Genomic DNA, 18,056 nt, shown 5'->3' with positions numbered 1-18,056 from the left:
GCTGAGGGCCGAGTCTTGGCGCCTCGCGGGTGAAGACTGAGCAGAAGTATTCATTTAACAGTTGGGCTTTTTCCGAGTCCGTTTCTACAAAGTCTCCGTCTGGTTTCCTAAGACGTACTATCCCGCCTGAGTTCCTATTCCTTTCACTGATATACCTGAAGAAGGATTTATCTCCTTTTTGGATGTTCTTCGCTAGAGACTCCTCCATGCGGAATTTGGCCTCCCTAACTGCTGTTTTGACGGCTTTTGACTTGGCCAGATAGACTTCTCTAGAGTCCTTTTTCCCTGATTGTTTGTAAAAGATGAATGCTTTTTTCTTCTCCTTGATGAGGGCTGAAATCTCCGCAGAGAACCATTGAGGCTTATTGTTTCTTCGCCGTTTACTTACTGATTTAACATAGCGGATTGTTGCTTCCTGTATGGTGGCTTTCAAAGTCGACCACATTTCTTCCACATTATCGATTCCTGCTTGGCTTTGTAGCGCCTGGTGAACAAAGTCTCCCATTTCTTAGAAGTTTGTGTCCTTGAATTTGAGGACCTTGGTCAGTGTAGTAGATTTAGTGAAACCTTTCCTGAGATTGAACCATACCATGTTGTGGTCACTGGAGGCCAATGTGTCGCCCACCGAGACCTCTGAGACACTTTCTCCATTGGTAAGTATCAGGTCCAGAATTGCCTGATCCCTTGTTGGTTCCAATACCAATTGCCTAAGTCTTGCTCCCTTCATAGAGTTTAATAGCCTCCTGCTGCTGCCGGAAGCAGAGGAAAGCGTGTCCCAATCTACATCAGGCATGTTGATGTCACCTAACAATTCTGTGTCCCCAGTAGATATAAATTCAGACACATTTTGATCACTAAATTTAAAATAAAATCATTTTTCCTACCTTGTCTGGTGAATTCATGAGTTTCTGATTGCACTTTCATCTTCTGACTGTGCATCCAATCTTTCTTTCAGCCTGTATGCTTCCTCTCCTTCAAACCTCATTCCCTCCCCCAACTTTTTCTTCCTCTCTCCCTGCCCTTTCTTTCTTTCTCTCTTCATGCCCCCTTTCTTTTTTTCCTGTTTCTTTCTTTCCTTCTGTCTCCCTGCCTGTGCCCCTTTCTTTCTTTCTCCCTGCCCTTCCCCAAGCCACTGCCACTGCCGCTGCCATCGGAGAACAGGACCCAAACTGCCACCAATGGATAACAGGCCCCAAAGCCAACGTCGCCGCCGCCCCATGCTCTCCCTGCTTCAGGCCGACCAGCATTCCTCTCCCCGACGTCAATTCTGCTGTCGGAGAGGAAGCTCCGCCCAGCCAGGCAGCGATTGGCTGGCCCGAACTTCCTCTCTGACGACAGAATTGACGTCGGGGAGAGGAAGACTGATCGACCTGATAGATCGCCAAGGCAAAGTGAGTCCTGGGTGATCGACTCACTTTACCTTGGCGAGCTACCCGTCAATCGCGATCGACCTATTGGGCACCCCTGGTCTACTGCCTTTCCAACGCTTCTGCAGTCGCAGGAAGTCTTGGGGAAAATGGAGGAACGGCAAGAATCACCATTACCTTTACACTCCCAAACAGGTACTGAGCAGCTTAAAGACTTGAACATTATATGTTTCCTAGCTCCTCTAGAAAAACCTTCAGTGGTGGATTTAAACTCTATTTGGGAGGCAATCTCAACATTACAGACTTCCCTGGGAAACTAATTGCAAACTCTGTCTACTCATTGTGCAAGGATACTTTCTGAGACTTTAAAATTGCAAAAAAAGTGGGCAAATTGGAAGAAAAATCACTAGAACATGAAAGAAAATTGGAAGTTATGGTGAATATTGAGAAAAAATCACTTGAACAGAAAAAAAAATGGAAATATTGGGAGCACAAAATCAGCTCCTTATGAGGGATAATGATAATATCAATTTTAAGATGGAGATTCTTGAAAACTTAGTACAGAGACAAAACTTGAGATTGATTAATTTTCCTAAGTTAATATCCACTACAGCTCTTGATATGTTTAAACGGTATCTTTCGGAGATTCTAAAAGTCCCACAGAGTACTTTTCTACCAATTTCAAAAATTTACTATATTTCCTTGGGAAAGAAGAAGACCCCGGAGGACAAGCAAGAACCAGTAATAGATGTGTTGGACTTAACAAACCTATTAGAGAAGTCAGAATCAGAAGAATTAACGGTTGCCACACTTTTTGTTCAACTAGCATTAGATTCAGATAGAGAATGGCTTCTGAAGTTGTTTTTTAAATATAAAGATGCTTTGTTTTTGAATCAAAAAATAAGAATGTATCCCGATGTTTCTAGGATAACTAAAAAAAAAAGTAAACAGTTTTTGCTCTTGAGACCATAGGTGTTAAAAATTGGAGCTACGTTTATGCTGAGATACCCCTTTAAATGTTTAGTTAATTTTAGGGGAGCTAAATATATTTTTTTTGAATCTGCACAGTTATCGAGGTTTATATTAGATAAGGAGGAGACGTCTGCAAGTACCCCTATTTGTAACCAAGAAAATGTTCCTAGTTAGTTAATTGGGTCCACTTCAGTCAGCCTAAATTTCTTATAAACTGTTGGATTAATTAGTCTCCGATTTATGATACTTCTCCCTCAGTATTTGTGGACTAATTAACAATAGAAAGAATGCTTAATTTTTCTTATATTGTTTTATGTTATGTATTGTATGGTGGATACTGTTTTATTTCATTATGATTGTGTTATCATATAATTTAAACTCAATAAAGATAAAATAAAAAAAAAAAGTAACAGGCTTAAACACTAGTATATATTTAGTAGTAAAACGAAGTAGTAGGTATATATAGCAGGTAAAACGAAGGGCAAAGGGCTGCTGCTGGACAAGGGAGAGCAGGGAAGGGGTGCTGCTGGACACGGGGGAGGTAAAAGGAAGGGAGAAGGGCTACTGCTGGACAGGGGGAGCAGGCAAGGGGTGGTGGTGGACAGCCGAGGAAAGAGAGAGACAGAAAGAAAGAAAGACAGAAAGTGGCCGAAAGAGAAAGAAAGAAAGACACACATATCTATTCTAGCACCCGTTAATGTAATGGACTTAAGAACATAAGAACATAATAAGTTGCCTCCACTGGGTCAGACCAGAGGTCCATCGCGCCCAGCGGTCCGCTCCCGTGGCGGCCCATCAGGTCTATGACCTGTGAAGTGGTTCCTGACCATTTCTATAACCTACCTCTACTTCTATCTGTACCCCTCAATCCCCTTCTCCTTTAGGAACCTATCTAAACCTTCCTTGAATCCCTGTAATGTGCTCTGGCCTATCACAACCTCCGGAAGTGCGTTCCATGTGTCAACCACCCTCTGGGTAAAAAAGAACTTCCTAGCATGTGTTCTAAACCTGTCCCCTCTCAGTTTCTCCGAGTGACCCCTTGTACTTGTGGTTCCCCACAGTCTGAAGAATCTGTCCCTGTCTACCTTCTCTATGCCCCTCAGGATTTTGAAGGTTTCAATCATGTCTCCTCTAAGTCTCCGCTTTTCTAGGGAGAACAGCCCCAGCATTTTCAACCTGTCAGCGTATGAGAAGTTTTCCATACCTTTTATCAGTTTAGTCACTCTTCTCTGGACCCCCTCAAGTACTGCTATGTCCTTCTTGAGGTACGGCGACCAGTACTGGACACAGTACTCCAGATGTGGCGCACCATTGCACGATACAGCGGCATGATGACTTCCTTCGTCCTGGTTGTGATACCCTTTTTAATGATACCCAGCATTCTGTTTGCTTTCTTTGAGGCTGTTGCACACTGTGCTGATGCTTTCAGTGTTGTGTCCACCATCACCCCCAGGTCCCTTTCAAGGTTGCTCACCCCTAGCAATGATCCCCCCATTTTGTAGCTGAACATCGGGTTCTTTTTCCCTACATGCATAACCTTGCATTTCTCTATGTTAAAACTCATTTGCCACTTTTTTGCCCACTCTTCCAGTCTCGTTAGGTCCCTTTGCAGGTCTTCACAGTCTTCCGTGGTTCTAACTCTGATGCAGAGTTTGGTGTCATCAGCAAATTTAATAACCTCACATTTCGTACCCGTCTCCAGGTCATTAATAAATATATTGAACAGGAGCGGTCCCAGCACCGACCCCTGTGGAACTCCGCTTGTGACCCATTGCCAGTCTGAGTAATGGCCCTTTACTCCAACTCTCTGTTTCCTGCCTGCCAGCCAGTGTTTGATCCATCGGTGGACATCCCCCTGCACCCCGTGGCACCACAGCTTCTTAAGCAGTCGTTCGTGTGGTACCTTGTCGAAGGCTTTTTGGAAGTCAAGGTAAATGATGTCTATGGATTCCCCTTTAACCAGCTGGCTGTTTATTCCCTCAAAGAAGTACAGCAAGTTTGTGAGGCACGTGCTGGCTTGCCTTCAGTTGTCCATTGTTTTCTATGTGTTCGCAGATTGTGTCCTTAACCAGTGCTTCAATCATCTTCCCCGGAACTGAGGTCAAGCTCACTGGCCTGTAGTTTCCTGGGTCACCCCTTGATCCCTTCTTAAAGATGGTTTCTCTATAATTGCTTTGTATGGCCTTTTCTCCATACTTGCTTTATTTGTTTTTCTAAACTGTGTTGAGCTAAATTTTTTCTTTATTGTTCCGTTATGCCTCAATTGCTTATATATATATATATTGTGGTATGCAGCCTATGCCTGCTAGGAGTGGCCCTAGAGCAGTGCATAGTTTAAAGGCAAATCCTTCTCTTACTGACCCATTTAAACCTCCATCTGATTCATTAGGTGACTTTCCTTCCTTGATCCATAGAGAGAGTCAGCGGACAGGCAGCAGTGCTCAGGACTGAGAGCTCTAGATAATGGTTAACTGCCAGAATGCATGGAGCTGACAGAGGCTGGAGAGGAGGCACCTTCCTGTATGATTGAAGAGCCTCATGATATGGAGCTGGACCGGGAGCCAATTGCTGAGCCTTTGCATGAAGTCCTACCGATGGAAGTTTGTTGCATGAAAAGCAAGCAGCTGTGATTGCTTGAGTGAGTAGCTGATGCCTTGCTATTTAAGTGACTTCCAAGTTTTGTGTTAACCTGGGGAGCTGAAGAGCGGTGAAGCTCCTAAGTGAACTTAAAAAGACTGATTTGTTTTTGCAACCTTTTGTTTCTCTTTGTGAGAGAAAAGGACTGTGGCTGTCCCAGGCAGTGGGGTTTGCCCCGCGTATTAAGTGGTGGGATAATGGGCCTATTTTTGGCATTTTGTCATCACTTGGAGCACACTGCCTGGCCAGCACGTCCGCTGCTGGAGGAGTTAAAACCATAGCTCTGATTAAGGCTGAAGTATTCAGCTCTAAAGACTGTTTTTGGTTTTGGAGTTTTTTTCTTCAAATGTATGAACTGAGTATTGGCTGTGGGATCAGCCCAGTGTTGAAGAAAGACTTGTGCTTTATGAGGTTAGAAACTATAATTTTGGAGAGAATCCACTGAGAAACGGTTTGCTCATATATTTTTGATTATTGTTTGCTTGGGACTATTCCTATACGCAGAAAACATCCTGACAAAGTTTGTTTATTTTGAGTGAAAGAATAAAACCCAAGTTTTTGACTAGAAACCTTACTTACCTGGTGTGGCGGTGTTTCTCTTAATTTCCTTTCCTTGTGCTGCCCGCAGCAGCGCACAAGAGTAATTCTTGTCCCAGTCGTTCAGGGCCCATTGTCCTGAGACGGCTAGTGACAAAGTATATATATATATATATATAAATATATATAAAAGCAATATATATTGTGATAAGCAGACTATGCCTGCTAGGAGTGTCCCTAGTGCAGGTCCCAGTGCTAATCCAGACCTTGCCCATAATCTTCCATTTTCTGTTTCTGAAACTGAATTTCCTTCTAGGGCCTGTAGAGGCCCCTCTGTGTCCCGAAGTGAATAACCGGAAATCCTTTCCACCTGAGGGTTGGGGGCGGGGCTGCAAGCTGCTATCCCTGAAGACTAGGCTCCTAGAGAATCAGAGGAGGGAGGAACAGCAGCAGGAGAGGTCACAGCGCTCAGGGCTGGGAGCTCCTGATAGCAGCCAAACTCCTGAGGCTATGGAGTTTTCAGAGGCTGGAGAAGAAGTACCTTCCAGTCTGTGTGAGGAACCGCTTGCCATGGAGTTGGAAATAAGCCCTGAAACTAGTACTGTGCTGGCTCCTGAAATTGCACCCATGGAAGTATGCCTCACAAAAGCAAGTATCTAAATGGTCGCTGAAGTGTACTGCAAGTTGTTTTGCCTGCTTTGTTTCAAGAACTGCATAATTCTGACTCATGCTAAAGAGTGAATTTTCTCTATGCTGAAGCTAAGCAAGGACTTTTATTTTGAAGTTTTGTTTTCCTTTTGAAAGCTTAATTGTGCTTTCTCCTTGGGGAAAGTGTACTGTGGTACGCAGAGACAGTGGGGTTTGTCCCGTGTTACGTGGTGGGATAGTGGGCCTAATAATTGGCAGTTAAGACCACACGGAGCACACTGTCTTTCCAGCATTCGGTTGCTGAAGAAGCCAGTATTACCGCACTGACTTCAAGTTTTGTTTTTGGTTGAAAAGTTTTCCTTTCTTTTATAATGGACTTTAACTGGACTATAATTTGAAAGAAAACTTACCTCTGAGGAAGAAAGATTTTTTTTTGTTGTTTAAATTTGAACTCTTTTTGGTTTCTCAACTAGAGACTGTTTATTAAACATTGTTGGAACTGTGTATGGGAAGCCCGTTGGCTTTGGTATTTTGATCCTGACAAGCAAGTTACTGTTTTGTTTTTGCTTTGCCAATTAAAAGTGTTCCTTTCATTAACATTGGGCCTATTACTTTTGGATGGTGTTCCTTACATTGAACGCTGAAATAAATATCCTTGTGCAGCTCGCAGCAGCTTACAAGAGTTTACTTGTTGCGTAGCCAGCGATCCCAGGCACTCGGCTTGGAGCTTGCTGGTTACAATATATATATATATATATAAGCAATTGAGGCATAACCGAACAATAAAGAAAAAATTTAGCGCAACAGTTTAGAAAAATAAATAAAGCAAGTAAGGAGAAAAGGCCATACAAAACAATTATAGAGCAACTAGTCTTTAAGCCCATTACATTAACAGGTGCTAGAATAGATGTGTGTGTCTTTCTTTCTGTCTCTTTCTTTCCTCAGCTGTCCACCACCACCCCTTGCCTGCTCCCCCTGTCCAGCAGTAGCCCTTCTCCCTTCATTTTACCCCCCCTGTCCAGCAGCACCCCTTCCCTGCTTCCCCTGTCTAGCAGTAGGCCTTCTCCCTTCCTTTTACCTCCCCCCTGTCCAGCATCCGCTAGACTGGGCAGCCTCAGGGCTTATGCTAGGCCGGCCCACCTCGCATTATCAAAGTGGGCCGGCCTAGCAAATGCCCCGCGGCTGCTGCGTTTGCTGGTCCGGGGGTGAGAAGAGGTGTCCCGGCAGCGCAGGAGTCAAACTGCCACCGCCGCTCAAATCGCTGCATGCGCCCGCAAGCCTTCGCAAGCCGCCCCACGCACTGCAAGCCGCCACACGTGCCTGAAATCAAATTTGGCACAGAGATAAACATCACGCTGTCAGGGAACAGGACGTAGAAGTAGAAGGGACATTGGGAAACTGTGATCACAATATGATCTGCTTCAACCTGGAAACAGGGACAAAACATTGGTCCAGAACGACGGCCACGGCGCTAAACTTCCAAAAAGGGAATTATGAAGGGATGAGACGCATGGTGGGGAAGAAGATTAAGAAGAAGATAAACACTGTAAAGACGCTAGAGCAAGCTTGATCTCTTAAGGATACAGTCACCGAGACACAAAATCTATATATACCGCGTATCAACAAGGGATCAAAGAGGAAAAAGAATAAAGAACCGGCGTGGCTCACTGTAGAGGTTAAGGAAGTGATCAGAGACAAAAAACAACCCCGTTTAAGGAATGGAAAAGATCAAAAACGGACGAAAACTGGAATAAGCACAAACAACATCAACGCAGGTGCCAAAAGACAGTGAAAGGGGCCAAAAGAGACTACAAGGAAATAATAGCCAAGAAGTCGAAAAACCTCAAGGCGTTCTTTTGATATATTAAAGGGAAACGACTCACGAAGGAAGCAGTGGGACCACTGGATGACCAAGGAATAAAGGGAGTGATAAAGGAGGACAAGGCAATTGCCAACAGACTGAACACGTTTTTTTTCATTTGTATTTACCGAAGAGGATATACACAGCATACCGGAACCCATCAGTTTAGAAGAGGTATGCAAGCAGATTGATAGGCTCAAGAGCGATAAATACCTGGGACCGGATGGCATCCATCCGAGGGTCATCAAGGAACTGAAAGGGACCATAGCTGAACTGCTTCAACTAATAGCCAACCTGTCGATCAAAATGGGAAAGATTCCAGAGGACTAGAAGGTGGCAAATGTTATGTCGATCTTCAAAAAAGGTTCGAAGGGAGACCTGGGAAACTACAGACTGGTGAGTCTGACCTCGGTACCAGGAAAAATGGTAGAGGTGCTGATAAAAGACCACATCATTGATCACCTTGACGGACACGGTCTGATGAGGACCAGCCAGCACGGTTTCAGCAAAGGCATATCTTGTTTGACAAACTTGCTGCATTTCTTCAAGGGAGTGAACAGGCAGCTAGACAAGGTCGACATTGTATATCTGGACTTTCAGAAGGCGTTCGACAAGGTTCCACATGAACGACTACTTCGGAAAATTGCGAGCCATAGAATCAAGGGTGAAATACTCATGTTGATTAAAAACTGGCTGGAGCATAGGAAACAGAAAGTGGGGATAAATGGACAATACTCTGACTGGAAAAGCATCACCAGTGGTGTGCCGCAGGGCTCGGTGCTTGGACCCGTGCTCTTCAACATCTTTATAAACAATCTGGACATAGGTACGACGAGCGAGGTGATTAAATTTGCAGACGATACAAAGTTATTCAGAGTAGTGAAGACACAGGGGGATTGCGAAGATCTGCAACGTGACATAATCAGGCTCGAGGAATGGGCATCGATATGGCAGATGAGGTTAAATGTGGACAAGTGTAAAGTGATGCATGTCAGTAAAAAAAGCTCATGCATGAATACTGGATGTCCGGGGCGGTACTTGAAGATACTTTCCAAGAAAGAGACTTAGGAGTTCTGATCGACAAGTCGATGAAGCCGTCCACGCAATATGTGGCGGCGGTGGCAAAAAGGGTGAACAGAATGCTAGGAATGATAAAGAAGGGGATCACGAACAGATCGGAGAAGGTTATCATGCCGCTGTACTGGGCCATGGTGCGCCTTCACCTGGAGTACTGCATCCAGCATTGGTCGCCGTACATGAAGGACACGATACTACTTGAAAGGGTCCAGAGAAGAGCGACTAAGATAGTTAAAGGGTTGGAGGAGCTGCGGTACAGCACAAGATTAGAGAAACTGTGCCTATTCTTCCTCGAACAGAGGAGATTGAGAAGGGACATGATCGAAACATGCAAGGTACTGAAGGGGATAGACATAGTAGATAAAGACAGGTTGTTCACCCTCTCCAAGGTGGGGAAAATGAGAGGGCACTCTCTAAAGTTGAAAGGGGATAGATTCCGTACAAACATAAGGAAGTTCTTCTTCACTCAGAGAGTGATGGAAAACTGGAACGCTCTTCCGGAGTCTGTCATATGGGAAAACACCCTTCAGGGATTCAAGACAAAGTTAGACAAGTTCCTGCTGAACAAGGACGTATGCTGATAGGGATAGTCTCAGTCAGGGCGCTGGTCTTTGACCAGAGGGCCACCGTGTGAGCGGACTGCTGGGCATGAAGGACCACTGGTCTGACCCAGCAGCGGCAATTCTTATGTTCTTATGGTTTTATTATAGAGGATTACAAAGCAATTATAAAACCATATAAAGCAATCATAAAACAATTAAGGAAAACATATTGAGGGGTAATAGAAATCACGTTAGTAAAGCATAAATCACGTTAGTAAAGCATAAAGTGAAATGCTCAATGAGGCATAAAACTAAGAGGAAAATGAGATAACATCTAAAACAAGACATCAAAGCAGTAACAGAATAAAATAAGATAGTAATCTGCTATGTATACAGTAGGGTGAATGGCAGCCTACTATAATCACAGTTGAATGCATAGCAAGGACAAACAATACGTATAATTAACACAATTCAAGGGAGATATTGTAGTAGTAATGCTCATACAGAAAAAATGTTGACATACTGAAGCAGAAAAGTCTGAAAATAAACAGTGTAGAAGGGCGAAAGAGACGTGTAAAATACACCAGTTGAAAAAGAAAATATGGTCAGTGAAAGGAAATGTGGTCAAAACATACGATTGCAGCCAAAGTTAAGCTGAGTGGACAATTTAAAAGTCATGTGCATGTAAAGTTGTAACATGCGCTGAGGGTCATAACTGAAGACTTAAAGCGAACTCAAATGTGAACAAAGTATACGTAATTTGAAAATTAAAATGAAAACTGAAAGCAAGGAGCAGTAAAGCATAAAGCCGAGTACGGCTGGGAGACTACATGAAACAGCAGAAAACAAAAAAAACCGCTGGCAGGGGGAAGGAAAATGTGTTAAATAAAATAAAACATGGAATCTACCTATCTTGAATGTAGGCACCGGAAAATAACCAGACTCAAAACATTTCATTCTTTATCTTCAAACTCCATAGCCTCTTTTTCAGTACGTATCCCTTTATACCAGTCCTTGCTTTTGCTCCCTGTGTCTTTCAAATAAAGTTTGTTGCTTCTTTCCCCACTTGACGTCATCTCTTTGCCTTTTTAAATGCCCCTTTTTTGTGCCGCGTATTTCACCAGTGTTCTCAGAGGGTGGTAGATACATGGAACGCGCTTCCAGAGGCTGTTGTGGACAAGAAAACAGTAAATGGATTCAAAGAAGGTTTGGATAGATTCCTAGAAGAAAAAGGGATTGGGGGGTACAGATAGGTATAGACCATTGCTCAGGCAATGGGCCTGATGGGCCGCCGCGGGAGCGGACCGCTGAGCAGGATGGACCTATGGTCTGCCTCAGCGGAGGCAACTTCTTATGTTCTTATGTTCTTCAGTTTTTCTGCAGGCACCAGTTCTAGCCTTACTTTTACCAACACATAAGTCCTTATATATTTAATTTTTATCCCAATTTTTGAACGTTTTTAACTACCTTTGAGAGGGAAAGATTTTGTGGGAAACTAAGGGAACATGTTAGACTTAAGGAAGAAGATAATTGCACTGATCTGGTTGTTTTCCATGCTCAAATCCTTACAATTCCTATATGGAAAACAAGAAAAGTTCACCTTAAATCTACAGGACATATTTGATTCACAATTAAGATAAAAGAAACTAACAATCCACAAGTTGTTCAATTTGATAAGAGTGTGGGGATGTACAAAATCAAAAGAAGTACAGTATAGTGCTGAGGATAAATACATGTAAGAATATAAGAACATAAGAAACGCCTTCACCGGATCAGACCCTAGGTCCATCTAGTCCGGTGACCAGCACACGCGGAGGCCAAGCTAGGTGCTCCCTGTTGGAGACCCTGATTTTCCGTATACCTCGATGTGATTTGCAAGAAGGTGTGCATCCAACTTGCGTTTGAATCCCAGAACGGTAGTCTCCATCACAACCTCCTCCGGGAGAGCATTCCAAGCGTCCACCACTCTCTGTGCGAAACAGAACATCCTGACATTTGTCCTGGACCTGCTGCCCCTCAGTTTCAGTCTATGACCTCTTATCCGTGTCACATCTGAAAAAGTGAATAATGCTGTTTCTTGGTCTATTTTGTCAAATCCTTTTAATATTTTAAAAGTCTCTATCATATCTCCTCGCAGTCTCCTCTTTTCAAGGGTGAACAGTCCCAGTTTTCTGAGGCGTTCTTTGTAGCTCAAATTCTCCATACCTTTGATTAGTTTCGTGACTCGCCTCTGCACCTTCTCCAGCAGGGTTATATCTTTCTTAAGGTATGGAGACCAGTGTTGGACACAATACTCCAAGTGTGGTCTGACCATTGCTCTATAAAGCGGCATTACGACGTCCGCCGATCTACTCGTGATGCCCTTCTTTATCATGCCCAACGTCCTGTTTGCTTTCTTTGCCGCCGCCGCACATTGAGCCGACGGCTTCAGGGTCCTGTCTATCAGTACCCCTAAGTCTCTTTCTTGTTCGCATTTACCTAATGTTACACCTAACATTCTATATTCATGTTCCTTGTTTTTCCTACCCATATGCATCACCTTGCATTTGTCTATGTTAAAATTCATCTGCCACTTTTCCGCCCACTTCTCCAGCTGGTTCAGATCCTTCTGGAGATGTGCCTGGATATTTATTGTTATGCCTGGGAGCATGTGTGGTGGACCACCCAAACATCAGGGTGGACAGCCCAGACTCAATCCAGGATCAAGGGGTTCATTTCCATTGTAAAGGGACCCCTTAACCCTAGTTGTACAGATAAGCAATGCAACACTATTTACAAGACAATAAAAAACTTAATGGAAAACACACTGAGGGACAGAATTAGAGAATGACACGGGGACAAATTTTTTCCCATCCCCGTGGGAGCTAATTTTCCCGTTCCATCCCCATGAGTTCTTTTCCTGTCCCTGCCCCATTCCTGCACGCTCTGTCCTCAACTGCACAAACCTCAAACACTTTACAATCATAAGTGTTCGAGGCTTGTGCGGTTAAGGCAGAGCTTACAGAAATAGGGCAGGGATGGGGACAGTGACAAAACTCGCGGGGACGGAGAAATTGAGTTCCTGCAGGGATGGAGACAAATTTGTCCCCGTGTCATTCTCTAGACAGAATTATGCAGAAAGAGTAACAGACACTTTTTTGGGGATGGGAATTTCAGTCTCAGGGAGAGATCCAATAGCTTGTTGCTGTAGAATTATAGTGGAGGAAGGTAAGACAGCAGGCCACACTGATAAACGTCCTCTTTTGCCCCAGTATACACCTTTTAAACCTCCAAATGATCCCAAGGTAGTTAAGGTCCTGGAAATAAAAGATTCAAGATAAACAATAGAAATAGAGACAGGTTATGGAGACACTAATGCCTGGGTAGAATGTGTCAAATTTGCACAAACAACAGGGGGGAACAAGTTAGTACAAAAGCAATTGCTATGCATGAGCCTCTGGGTGGCCAATGGCTCAGGTAGTACGCTCCCCCTTGGGGTGGGATACGGAGAACCAAGGAATGCATTGCATGCTGGTGTTGTACCAGGACCTGACCAGATGGAAAAATAAGGCTTGTCAGGTACTCTCAAATGTTCGCTGCACTGCAATTAAAAGACATAAAGGTGCCAACTGTGTGTTCTCTGCAGTTGGTGGGAACCACACAACTTGCATCTCATGGAAAGGTGTAGAGTTCACACATAATCTACTGGAACTGAAGACTTGCATTAATATCTTTTATGTCACAAGCAGGGAGAACCAGAAGGAAGAGAGAATGAGAAGGCACTCTCTAAAGTTAAAAGGGGATAGATTCCGTACAAACGTAAGGAAGTTCTTCTTCATCCAGAGAATGGTAGAAATCTGGAACGCTCTTCTGGAGGCTGTTATAGGGGAAAACACCCTCCAGGGATTCAAGACAAAGTTAGACAAGTTCCTGCTGAACCAGAACGTATGCAGGTAAGACTAGACTCAATTAGGGCACTGGTCTTTGACCTAAGGGCCGCCGCTAGAGTGGACTTCTGGGCATGATGGACCACTGGTCTGACCCAGCAGTGGCAATTCTTATGTTCTTACTACTCTGCACTTGGAGTGCCCAAAGCCGACTTGTGGTGGTACTGTGAAGGAAAAATCCTGAGATAATACTTCCTTCGGGGTGGAAGGGTACGTGTGCACTTGTAAAATTGGCTATACCATTTATCCTGGCATCAGGGCCGCCATCAGAAATTTCTGGGCCCCTTACTGAGAAATCCTATTGGGCCCCCCACGCACCCCTTCCCCCCCCCTTCCATGGGCCGAATACACACATACTTTTCTGCTAATGCTCCACTTAAGCCAGTCCCTTAAAATCTTCTCACATCCATTGGGTGATTTGGCATAGAGGAGATATTCATAAAAAGAACGTCCGTCAAGATCTTTACTCATAGACTGTGCCATTTGCTTCAAATCATCTTCCATCATTAATCCAAATTGCACAATTCTTTCTCTGTCTTTGTCCTGAATGATATCTGGCCACATTGCTGGATCCTTCCAGTCAACAAATTTATGAGCAGGCGCGGAGAACGCATTTTTTAAACAAATGTAGTTTATCCTTGTACTCCTTATGTAATTTTAATCATCTATGGATATGTTTGTATGTTTATTGTTCAAATGGTTTTATTTATTTCCCCAAATTTATTTTTGTTATAAGCATTGAAAATATTTGATATTGCGTTGAAATCAAAATCTCAATAAACTTGAAACGAGTGCCCGTGAGATTGTGGGAGGGTTAAATACTCAAAACTTAGAAGAATAACAATTTACTTAAAGTTTTTGCTACGCCAGCTTTCTGGTATCTTTACATACAGTGGCGTACGTAGCATATGTAACACCCGGGGCCCCATCATTTTTTAGCACCCCCCCATCTATAAGAAAAACATGATTTTTAGTAACAAACCACACGTCACACATGAGTACCTAGGAAAAGGCAGCATCTTACATATTGCAGTGAGCAGTACATCAATACACCCATTGTAAAATTAAACAAGCCAGACCAGCACAGATCAATCCTACACCGTCAATCCTAACAGAAAACCATGTCTTTCGAACACACAGAACACAGAAAACACCTTCGCCTAGTATGGAATATGTCATCACAAACTAACCCCTCACTCTTTTACAAAACTGTAGTGTGGATTTTAGCCACAGGTAACAGCCCTGACGCTCATAGAATTCTGAGCATCAGAGCTGCTACCACCACGGCTGGCGCTAAAAAACGCTCCACAGTTTTGTAAAAGGGGGGATAAAATAGAAATACATAGTTTCAACGCTCTAGCTCAGAGGTGCCCAAACTTTTTGAGCTTGTGAGCTACTTTCAAATGACCAAGTCAAAATGATCTACCAACAATAAAATTAAAAAACACAAAGCACACTATACGCTGAGAAAATATTAATTATCATTCCTATTCTGGGTTTTTTTCAAAGAGGTCAAGGCAGATGACTCTATGCATTGTCACCTCAGTAACAACCATACAAAAATAGACAAATATACCCTCCATCCTTTTTATTAAACCACAATAGCAGTTTATAGCGCAGGGAGCTGCGCTGAATGCCCAGCGCTGCTCTTGACGCTCATAGGCTCCCTGCGCTAAAAACCACTATTGCGGTTTAGTAAAAGGGGACCATATTGTAAAATATAGACAGCAGATATAAATTCAGAACTGTGCATAGTAAGTGAAGGGAAGTTTTCATCTCTGGGAATTTACCCAGTTAACTATTAAGTTATTTGGGCAAATTCCTTTGAAAACTGTGGTAATACTGCCTCCACTTTGCTAAATTTAAAATAAAATCATTTTTCCTATCTTTGGTGATTTCATGAGTCTCTGGTTGCACTTTCTTCTTCTGACTGTGCATCCAATCTTTCTTCCCTTCTTTCAGCCTGTATGTTTCCTCTCCTCCACACCTCATTCCCTCCCCCGACTTTTTCTTCCTCTCTTCATGCCCCCTTTCTTTTTTTCTGTTTCTCTTCTTTCCTTCTGTTTCCCTGCATGCCCCCTTTCTTTCTTTCTCCCTGCCATTCCCCAAGCCACTGCCGCTGCCATCGGGGAACAGGACCCACCAATGGATAACAGGCCCCAAAGCCGACGCCGACACATGTTCTCCCTGCTTTGGGCCGACCAGCATTCCTCTCCCCGACGTCAATTCTGCCGTCGGAGAGGAAGTTCCGCCCAGCCAGGCAGCGATTGGCTGGCCCGAACTTCCTCTCCGACTGCAGAATTGACGTCGGGGAGAGGAAGACTGATCGGCCCGATAGATTAGATCGCCAAGACAAAGTGAGTCCTGGGTGATCGACTTACTTTGCCTTGGCGAGCTACTGGCGCCCCTGCCTTAGAACACTGCCTAGGACCCTGGGGGAGCCCGGCCCCCTGTCAGCTCCGGGCCCCTGAATGCAGGACTGGTAGTACTGCCCTGATGGCGGCCCTGCCTGGCATTAAAAAAAAAGCAGCTAGAAGGGAAGAGCAGCCTTAAGGGAGACATTTTGGGAACTTCATTCGATGATGACATACAGTATACACTGTTGCAATAGGGATTCCTAGAGGAGTTCCAGATGAGTTTAAGGCTAGGAACCAGATAGCAGAAGGATTTGAGTCTGCTTTATTTTGGTGGGTTACTATCAATAAAAATGACATACAGTATACACTGATGCAATAAGGGTTCCTAGAGGCGTTCCAGATGAGTTTAAGACTAGGAACCAGATAGCAGAAGGATTTGAGTCTGCTTTATTTTGGTGGGTTACTATCAATAAAAATGTAGATTTGATCAATTATATCTATTACAAGCAACAGAGATTTATTAATTACACCAGAGATGCAATAAAAGGAATAACTGAGCAACTTAATGTAGAATGGCATGGGAAAATAGAGTGATGTTAGACATGATTCTAGCAGAGAAAGAAGGGGGTCTGGGTTATGATGGGGGAAAGTTGTTATACTTTTATTCCCAACACAGCTCCTGATGGAACAATTATTAAAGCTTTGCAGGGATTGACTACATTAGCAGTAGAATTAGCAGAGAATTCAAGGATAGACACCTCATTCATTGGATGGTTAGATTCTTGGTTTGGAAAATGAAAACTGATGGTAGTCTCTATCCTCTTCTCTTTTATGGTAATAGCTGGGGTCTTGACTGCTCTAGGGTGCTGTATTATCCCGTGTGCGAGGGCTAACACAAAGATTAATAGAAACAGCCATTAGCAAACATATGTCATTAAAGCAACCTCAGTCAGTAAACAATCTACTTCTTTTAGAAGAGAAAAAAAGAACAACAAAAAGAGCCACCTGAATATGGAAGCTTAGTAGATGATTTCAAATCATTTTGAAAAGAAATCAAAATCCTGTTATTCAAAAAATTTCTATCCCCACTCTTGTAAATTTCCCTTCAAAGTCTCAACCATGTAAACAGCACCCTAATTTGTAATTTTCCTGGAAATGTCCAGCTATCTTCTTTCGTAATCCGCCTAGAACTGCAAAGTACTGGCGGAATAGAAGTCACTAATGGAATGGAATGGAAATAATGTTATCAGAATTAGAGGAGAAAATGGATGAGCCACCTGAATATGGGAGTCTAATGGAAGTAATGTTATCAGAACTGGAAGCAGCTCATTAAAAGAAAATACTGTAATGCAAAATTAACATGAGTTTTAAAAGAAAATGGGGGGGGGGAATTGTGGGAAATGAAATAACTTTTAGAGTATATATACTAATATATATTTTTCCTAACAGTTTGTATAATGTTAATTATTGCAGATTTCAATATCATATAGAGACAGTTGGGGGGGGGGGGGAGAGAGAGAGGGAAAGGTATTAACAAACTGAGTGAGAAATAGATAACACTTCACAGCTAACTCATTGTTTTAAAGGACATGCTGCCTCAGTATTACAGAATGAAGGCTTTGTTAAAATAACAAATTGAAGGACATAAGAAATGAGCACATGACTGAAGGACTGGGTATGTGAATAACCATATATGGGAAATAATAAATAAGGCTGGGGTTGGGAGGAATAAGAGTTATGGGAGAAATAAACAGAGGCATAGAAAATGGAAGTACAGAAGGTGACATTTGATAGGTTGTAAACTGTCACTGCCCTAACCAATGGGTACACAGACAGGAGGGTCTAGAAATATGTGAAATACATAATTACAGTCAGCTTTGTGTGCCTACCTACTTTGTATGTACAACACCCTTTCTTGCAAGAGAATAATAAAAATAAGTTCAGCTTTGCTGTGAATTTTTCCAGAGTGTCCCGGTGGGGATAGCTTACTTCTCACAGTAAGATAAGGGGCAGGGTGGGCCCAAACAACAGAGATCTATGCACATATCTTGAAAGTCCAAAGTTTTGATGATAAAAGTTCCTGTGCATAAATGGTTTCTGTTCAGGTGATACCTTGTGTGTCATTATCCTGT

General features: G+C 43.2%; 1 protein-coding gene across 1 annotated transcript in view; it reads right to left on the bottom strand.

The window, feature by feature from the left end:
- PRSS8 (serine protease 8) overlaps nt 1-18,056 on the bottom strand; it is a 158,663-nt gene that overhangs the window by 77,281 nt on the left and 63,326 nt on the right. The gene's annotated exons all lie outside the window — the stretch shown is intronic.

Source organism: Geotrypetes seraphini, chromosome 5 (genome assembly GCF_902459505.1).
Source record: "Geotrypetes seraphini chromosome 5, aGeoSer1.1, whole genome shotgun sequence".
Taxonomy (NCBI): domain Eukaryota; kingdom Metazoa; phylum Chordata; class Amphibia; order Gymnophiona; family Dermophiidae; genus Geotrypetes; species Geotrypetes seraphini.
The sequence above is the reverse complement of the archived record's forward strand: the minus strand, read 5'-3'. Positions and strand labels throughout refer to the sequence as shown.